Here is a 9562-nt window from a genome sequence, read left to right on the forward strand (position 1 = left end):
CTCTGTTGGTTCTTATGATGTAGTGAGTTTCTACAGGTGTTTTGTGGCGATACTCTTGGGTTTGACGGCTTGCTTAGCTTGGTTGAGTTAGAGGGATTCAGTCTTGACGGTTAATTAAGTTCAAATGGTCTCAGAGAGTTCTTGATGATTTCTACGACGATTTGAGATGTATATTTCCTACTGGTGTGTGAGACATGTTTCGTGTTGCGATTTTCTCCTGGATGGGATCGAATAGAAAGTTCTTGGCTAATTGAGTATGTAGTTACTTGTGAATTGGAGTGGAATACGAAGTTCTCGTATTTTTCATATGATGGCATGGTATATGCGGTGTGTTGTGTAGGATTGGGTTTGCATGTTTAAGGTCACGGTTCAGTTTTGAAGGGAAGGTCATGAGCCTTTAGGCAGCATGTGCAGTTTCGGATAACTAGGTAAATGATATTGCTATCTGGTATGGCTTGATGAGAGTATATATTTCAAAAGGGGCAATGTGTTTTGATTTATGGATACTTCATTGGTATTGTGAGACTCTCCTAGTGGATTGACTGTTGATGCTCAAATTTTGCTTTGTGGCACAGAAGAATTGTAGAAGTATTCCTCGAAGGATGATCGTGTATTGGAGAAGTGTTAGACATTCAAGCGGTGGAGTCGAGATCAGATATGGCATTTGTAGGTTCTATGGATTTGGAGACTAGAAGTTCTCATGAGTGGATTGTTTCGGGTTGTGGACTGTGAAAATGTAGCTAAGGTTAGTCAGAGAGTAGTATGGGTTGTGATTCAGTCATTGTGGACTTTCGGAGGGTTATTTATCTATTGTGGGTGACCGGAGTTGATTTGGGGTTCATTGGTAGGCCCAATATAGATGTGTGTTCTGCACTGAGTCGGATTTGTTGACTCCGAACTGCTATGGTTGAGGGATGTTCCATTCAGTTGTTGTTGATCTTATTCGTGATTTGAAATGATCTGTGAGTTACTCTTCTATGTCTTGAGGGGTTGTGATTCGGTTGTTATATGCACATATGGTGTAGTTCTATTTGGGCTTTACAGCGGAGTTTGAGCGAGTTGAGTATTTGGGTATTGCATGATTGATTGCGCGTAGGCTATGTTCTTTCCGAATATTGGTATTGTGTTATTTGCTCTACGTGATTATGATAATTCACTTAGGGTACTTGATGTCGAATTTTGCGTGATTATTGATTTTGAGCAAGGCAGCTCGAGGTATATTATATGGACCAGTGTTTGGATGGGGTCACGCATTGCAGTGAAATTATGTTGAGATATGATTCATTGTGCTAGATTCGTGTGTTTTGGTTCTACTGTGTGTGCTGCACTCTTAGCATAGCGTTGTGGTGGTACTTGTTAAGTTGGCAGGATAGTCCTCTCGTTTGAGTTATTTTCATGATTGAGTACATTTGGAATGTTGCCAAATGTGGCACGGGTTGCACGGGTCATGGTGTAAGATTATATTATTTTTCATGCCACTGGAGTGGACGGTTGGACGAGATGAGGTCATTGAACCTAGGATGGATACTTTCAGATTTGATTATGGTATATTTGGAAGGATAATGCCGAAAGTCAGCTTGGAAATCTGCTATAGTTCTGGTCGAAGGAGAGGGAGCTCCACAACCTGTTGATCTGGTGAATGGTTATGAGTTGTTGCATGGTTCTTTCATCATTGGCTTGTGGGCTAAGTTGAATTAGGAAATTTCAGTTATGTTGTGTTATCAGACCTATTTGAGCTAGGGTGACGTGAGATCACCCCCGGAGTATGTGCATGGTAAGGTTACATGGCGGTTTGATGGCTTTTGGAACAACTCTGGGCACGTTCGAGGACGAACGTATGTTTAAGTAGGGGAGGATGTAACGACCCAATCGGTCGTTTTGAGAATTAGCACTTCGCTTTGTTGTTTTCGGGCATGAATAGCTCCATATGATGTATTATGACTTTTGTGAATCGTCGGCTTTGGTTTTCAGGTTATTTGTATTTTATTTGGAAGAATGATTCTTAATTAGAAGCTTTAAATTTGAAAGGTTTGACCAATTTTGACTTTTTAGTATTGGACCTCGAATTGGAATTTCGATTGTTCTGTTAGCTCCGTTGGGTGATTTTGGACTTAGGAGCGCGTCAGGATTGCGATTTGGAGGTCCGTAGTAGATTTTGGCTTGAAATGGTGGAAGTTTAGATTTTGAAAAGTTTGATCGGGAAAAGACTTTTTCATATCGGGGTCAGATTCCGCTTCCGGAAGTTAGAGCACGTCTGTGTTGTCGAGTGTGAGTTGTGTGCAAAATTTATGGTCAATCGGACGTGATTTGATAGGTTTCGGCATCGGTTGTGGAAGTTTAAAGTTTCAAGTTCATTAATTTTTGAATAGAGATGCGATTCATCGTTTCGATGTTGTTATGTGAGTTTTGAGGCGTCGAGTAGGTCCATTTTATGTTATAGGACTTGTTGGTATTTTGGAAGGGGTCCCGAGTGGCTCAAGTGAGTTTCGGGCGAGGTTCGGATCATTTCTATTCCTTGTTGCATTGTTGTAGGTATGCTAGTTCTGATGTTTCCGCATCTGCGGAAGTGTTGACATGTGATTTTTGACCCTCCCCGAAATTTTACCCATTTTAGCATGTAAATATTTAGTTTAGGCCTAATATCGCCATTTCAACTAATTTTTACTATTTTACTTATTTTATTACAAGAAAATGAAAAATTACAAAAAATAGGTTTATTAATATTTTATAGTCATTTTTAATCTTAAAAAAAAAATTACCAAAATAGTACCCTATCTTTATTTTTATAATCTTGAAACACAAAAAAAAAGGTAGTTTTATGTTTTATAGTTTAGTTCAATTAATTAAAATTAGTCTTATATTTTTATATTATAATTGTACATAATTTTAGAAGAAAGAATTAGTTTTAGGTTGGTTTATCCCGTTTTTACAAATCTTATAGTCCATTTTTAGTCTTTGGCCCAAAATCCCTAGCCCATAGTTCCTAGGCCCATACCCCTAACATAATCCCTACCCTATATAATACTACCTACACCACAAACACACCATATACACATACAAAATACGCCTGGAAAAAGGATACAGTAGCGCCGCAAAACAGGGACCCTTCCCCATCGTTCTGCTACAACCAAATGACAACCCCCTGTCTTCTTCTCTAACACAAGAATCAGCCAGCAGCCATCGCTCCCTCACCCATCTTCCTCGCTGTCATAGACGAGAAAAGCACACACAAAACAAAGATTGTGATTTTTGGTTCGTCAAAGTTCGATTCGAATCTGGACTGTTGTTTTGCTCGGTTAAATTGCTTGTTTTCGTTTCGAAGTTGATTATTCTGGCCTAAATAGAAAGAGTCGCTGGAGGTTCGAAGGTTCCGTCTTGGTTTCCGGTCGAGTCTGTCCGTGTCCAGCTTCCATGACCTTCATTAGGACTGATTCTGTCGTCATTTTCGGCAATTAGGTATGTAAATAATCATCTGTTTTTTTTTTACTTCAAAACTATGAATGAAAAATTTGAATTATTAAAGCCATATTTCTGACTGATTTCATAGATGCACGATTGAATCTGATTATGGTTTCATTAGTTTTAGTTTGTCGCTCATTTTGGCATGAATGTTAAACTGGAATTAGTCTCTGTATAAGTGTAGTTTGTTTGATGCTCTGTTAGGCCTGTTTGTGAAATAGTGATGCTACTGTGGTTTGAAATTTCTAGTTCATTTCTTCATTGTTAGTTGTAGAAGTGTTTCTATTGATCTATTAGTGTTGGCATTTTGGGATATTGCTTGGAGGAATTTTACTGTTGCATATTAATCGTTTGATGCAAGCACAATGTACTACATGGAACGTGATTTTCCTATAAATGATCCATGTTGATGATAGTTAAATGGCTTTATATATATGCCTCATCTTGTATTATGTAGTTCCAACGCTAAAGGATTCCAATTTGTGGAAGCATTCTCTAATTTCGGGCTTCATCGGTAATATAATAAGTTTGGATTCATCTATTTTTGCTTATAACAATTCTTTAAGTCATGATTTTATAATGAAGCTCATATTTGGAATAAATAATTCGTGAATATCTGTAGTTTGCTTTAGTTGAGTACGATCCTTTGAAATTAGAATCGAGGTGTGCCATTAGTTGAATTTTCCATGGCCCTCGCAAACTTGAAAGTGCGTAGTTGCTTTAGGCGCGCTATTTAAAAAATTAGTTCCCTAAACTCGGGTGTGCATTTATGTGACCCAAATCCAAATCTCAACAACGTTAGATGAAATGTGTCGTAGACCGCGGGTGCATTTATGTGACGTGGTTCAAGACGTGTTTTATATGACGTTGAATCTTTTCCTAAAATATTAAATAAAAGCGGTTATAAAGTTAAAATTGCACCATAAGTTAAAACATGTATTAAAATCAGATTTTTAGCCAATTATAATAATTTAAGAGACCGTGCTAGAACCACGGGATCCGGGGGTGCCTAACACCTTCCCTCGGGTCAACAGAATTCCTTATTCAGAATTTCTGGTTCGCAGACTCCAACTGGGAAGTCGAAATTTTCCTCGATTTGGGATTCAAAGTTAAACCGGTGACTTGGGACACCAAAAGCCAATCCTATCCCAAGTGGCGACTCTAAAAAATAAATAAATAATCCCATTTCGAATAATGTCACTTTAAATGGAAAAACTCCCTTATACATTTATCCTTTGGGGTAGGTGTGTAAAAAAGGAGGTGTGACAGCTCTAGAGACTTTGCTGGGGAATCAAACCCAGAACTTCGGTTCAGGGTTTAAGAATTCGAGCTTATAATAATTGTTATGTTTGGCTTTATCTGATTTTCCTACATGTTTCCTGCTAAATGTGCTAAATGCTTTACCACTTTGATATTATCTGAACTGTATATAAACTGTGCCGAAACCCTTCTCTTCTCACCTCCGGGGATGTGCTTACTGGTTGAGACTCCCTATTCTGTTAGTGTCAATACCTTAAAATAAGAAAGAGGCCGGACAAATTGCTAAGCCAGATGGCCTTTTGGTTCCCGGTACGTAGCCCCCTCCTCGACTCGAGTTGTCCGCTCGGGTACACAGTCTAGAACATATACTCAGGTTTTGAACCTAGAATAACTCGACCTCATGCCGGATCCCTAGTAGGTCGTTTGTTTGCATCATGTGCATTTGACTTAGGGGACTCAACACAGGGGTTGGGTCCGTCTAGGACAGGTGACCAGAAATGAATTGACCATCCTGATGCATCTTACGTGCTACTTGCGCATTTATTTGCTCGGCTTTGCATGTTGACCGGCTTGTCTAAATGAGTGATAATTGAGAAAATAAGCAGTGTTAGGACTAAGTGAGGGTGACCATTTGAGAAACCAATGCCCAAATAATACTGAAATGCTTGAAAAATAGGAAGAAAATTGTTGTTCCAAATAGTTTTGATTTAGGCAATCTGACCGAACTACGCGGGTCTGATTCTCACCGGATGTGAGATACGTAGGCAAACCTCATCGGTTCCGACCCCAATTTTTAAAAAATCCAAAAATATTTTCTTTCTTCAGAAATCTTTCCTTAGATAATTTTTTTTTAAAAAAAAAACAAAAAAAAGAAGTTTTTAAAACTAAAAAACGGTTTCCTTCTTTCTAATGTCTTTCATAAAAATCAAAATCCAAAAATATAGGTTTCCTTCATTTTGAATTATTTTTTTCAAAATTCAAAAAAAAAGAACAAAAATCCAAAATACTCTTTCTTACTTTAGAAGTCTTTTCTTGTAAGTGTCAATAAAAATTTTGAAAATTGAAGTCCAAAATATTCTTGCTTTTCTTTAGAAGTACTGTTATAAATAAATAAAAGATCAAAAATTCAAAATATTTTTCTTAAAGAAGTCCCTCTTTCGAAAATTAAGAGGTTACGTCCAAATCCAAAATATATTCTTTTTTCCTTAGAAAAAGAGAAAAAAAATGAAAAACTAAAACAAAAAGTATTTTCTTTCAACTGTTAAAATTCTCAAAGTTCAAATTAAAAAAAAAATTCTCAATTTTGCCCGAACTACGCTGGTTTGATTCTCACCGGATGTGAGATACGTAGGCAACCCTTATCGGGTCCAACCACCCTTTTGCAAAAATAGCCAAAAATACCAAAATTTTAATTTTTGTCACAAATAAGTCAGGTGATGTCATTCTTGCTTAAAATAAGCCGAATGTCCCTAAAAGGGCGCCGGAAGACCGTTTTTGCAAGAACAACCACCTTGGGTCATTTTCAATGGTTTGCGGGCACAACCTTAAAATCTTCCTCCCAGAAGTGCTGAAAGGCCGTATCTGCAAAACCAAGTCCTTGTTTTTTGTTTAAATAAAGGAAATTTTGGAAATATAGCCACTTTTTCCTTTTTAGGTCAAAATAAATCATTAAAATACTCCTTAGATATCTTTCTTTCATAAATAATAAAGGAAAAATACAAATTTTGAAAAATTGAGTCCGAAAATATTTTTGAAAATATTTTTACTTCTAAAAATTTCCAAAGTTCCAATAAAACGAAAAGAAATGTTTAGAAGTCTTTCTTTCAAAAATTCAAAAAAAAAATCAAAATCAAAATTCAAAAGTACATATTCCTTTTTTCTTTTAAAGCATTCCGAAAAAAAAAAAGAGAGTTAGCTTATTTGCAAGAACTACGCTTGGTCTGATTCATGCGGGGTCATGATACGTAGGCAATCTCCATAGGATTCGACCGTAACCCCCCCCCCCCCAAAAAAAAGAAGAAAAATACGAGGAAGTGGGAAACAAAATAAAAGAAAAACCAAGAAGAGAAAGAAACGCAAAAAGAGAAAATAAGGAATTGAGAGAAAACATGGCAAAAGAAAAGGGAACAAGCAGAAAATGAAAAACAGAGGGAAAGAAAAATGAGAGAAAGAATAGAAAGAGAAAGCAAAAGCAAGAAAATCAGATAGTAGAAATCAAAAGAAGGAAAACAATAGAAAAAGAAAAGCCGGGATGACGCAATGCAACCAGGCAAAACATGTAGACATCCGTTTGTGATTATCTGTTGTAGGTGCATCACAGCCCCAATGTTGCGATTCCTAATCTGTTACTTTGTCTCAAAGCCACCGTGTGTTGCTGTCAATTCCAGCCTAGCTTTTCAGAAACGGTGGTTGGTTGTGGTAAGCTGGCATCGCATCAATTTTTACCAGATCGAAGGAAAGTGTGAAATGTCTAGCGAAATGAATTTGCCCGCAGTCCCTTTCTGAGGGACAGCCCCATCTCGGGGATCCCTGCATCTGAGTCTGTCACACGGAAGAGAACACGGTACTACGTTCCGACTCATGGGAGATGTTGGGACGCGGACATGGAAGAGGCCTTCCAGCGCCATCCCTGGAATCTCCTAACTATTCCCTAAGATCCGAGGGTACCTCCAATATCCCATCAAGCCACCCATCCATACTTCCTTTGGGACAGCCCTACCATGACGCTCACTTTTGTCGGAACGCCTTTCTGAGTTCCGCCCCCAGCGTGTTCCAAGCAGGAGCAGCTCCTAACATCTTCAGTCTCCATCCATGCTCTTGCTACAACACAAACCCTCACTGCCAAGCCCGCCTTTTAATCCACTCAGCCTTCACTTTCCAAAACCCTGTCTTTCAGTGGATCCTGCCTCAATATTCCCACATATAATTACTCTCAGCCACCAACCATTTGAGCCTTACACCGGGGCAGGATAAACTCCGAAGCTCCCTGAACAAGTATGAATGGCGAAAAGAATGAGCGAGCCTTGAGCAGAGCTTGGAAGAAATATGCAAGTGTTATAGGGGCCAGAAACGTGTTTCTTTATACTAATTTGTTGCATGTTCCCTCAGCGTGCAACTTGCCCACGGGATTTTAAAAACGCCAAAGTTCTCGAAAGATGACGGGCATTGGCGATCCTATTGCCCACCTCAAAAGATATTGCAACCAAGCTGCGTGGGGCCGGAGTGAATAAGAAGAGTTTGTTGATGCTTATTTCAGAGAATGCCTTACGTAGGGCCATTGCCTACCAGAATTGGCTATATGGGACCAGGATGTCTCACGATGGCACACTTTGGATGATCTAGCCAGAGACTTTGTAAGGCATTTCAGTACAAACATTAGACATGAGCCAGACAGGAACTCCTTGGCGAATCTAAAGAGAACCCTCAGAGAGTTTTCGAGAATATGCAATTAAGTGGCGCGAAACAGGCCAAGGGTGAAAGCCTCATGGATGAGGGTGGAGATGTTCCTTGTTTCTTCAGCCCAGAAGCAGACTAAAACTTCCAAACATGATGTCGGCCATGGGCAAAGCCTTTTGCAGAGGCGATTAAAATTGTGGAAATTGGTAAGAAAATGGTTTTGACAACTGGCAACGATTTTGAGTCACTGGGCTATTAGAGCAACCCTCCCAACAGCCATCCAAGGCGGGTCTGGAGGATGGCCCAAGGGTAAACAGGAAGAAGAAATGGTTATGGCAGCATCAGAGGGCAAGAAAAACTGTGGCCCCTAGCCCATCTTCTCTGAAAGAACCCCTCAACTATCACTACCCTCACATGAACATGGCTTTGCTCCTCAACGCGTATCGCCGGTCATGAATTGCTCAACCCTTTGCTCGGCTGCTAGCCCGTGCCAATAGAAACCAAACTCCATTTCAAAGACATCAGCCTCCTCAGCAAAACCAGCTTATAACCCCCATCCTCCGCAGAATCACCTTTCGTCCTCCGGAAAAACATCATCCAGGAGACCAAACTTTTACCCAATTGGTGAATCTTTATCCAGTCTATTCCGAAACTTGTCCAAATGGGTTCTACTGCAGCCGGTTCCAGGAACAGACAAAATCCGGCATCGCCTGCTACAGAGCTGGTGTCAGGTGTGCATTACCATTCAGGGGCAGAGGACCATCATACAAATGACTGGTTTGACTTTGAAACAACGGTGGAGAACTTAATAGAGAAGGGAAATTGTGTGCTGAGGATGAGGATGTCCAAATGTGACCAATAATCCGCTGCCGCTCACAACAACGGCGCCATATTTTGTAATCGGGATGATCTGTGGAGGACAGAGAATTCGATCCAGCTTAAAGCTATAATTGCTAATTGCCGATTTGCAGAAAAGAAAAGCACGAGGTGGACCGAAGCAAGAGAAGAGCAAAATCACTAAGACAAAACCCAGATAAAGAAGCTGATTGAAACAAGGAACACAAATGTACATACCCAAAGCAAGTCTAGTGTGGCTACGGGGTGACAATTAAAACCATCTCGGTGAATGAAGGCGTGGTTATTGGCGCGTACCACAGAATGCCTATGACGAACCTGCTGCGGTACCATGGACATTATCATCAACGGTGGTTACGTACAAGCGGTAAGGAGATCTTAGGGAGGCTGTTAAGGAAAACCTCCCCTGTTTGAGAAATTATTCAAATGTTAGAGGAGATACAACAGATGCCACCAGAAGCGCGTTTCCCGCCTAAGAAAGCCTGTGAGTGCTGAGGAAGAGAAGTGTTCTTCCAAAAATGCAAATGGATAATTATAGAGGTGGTACATTTTGTACTGAAAACTTTTGTCAAGCCTAAATTACGGTAAATAG

Source organism: Nicotiana attenuata, unplaced genomic scaffold (genome assembly GCF_001879085.1).
Source record: "Nicotiana attenuata strain UT unplaced genomic scaffold, NIATTr2, whole genome shotgun sequence".
NCBI classification, from domain to species: Eukaryota; Viridiplantae; Streptophyta; class Magnoliopsida; order Solanales; family Solanaceae; genus Nicotiana; species Nicotiana attenuata.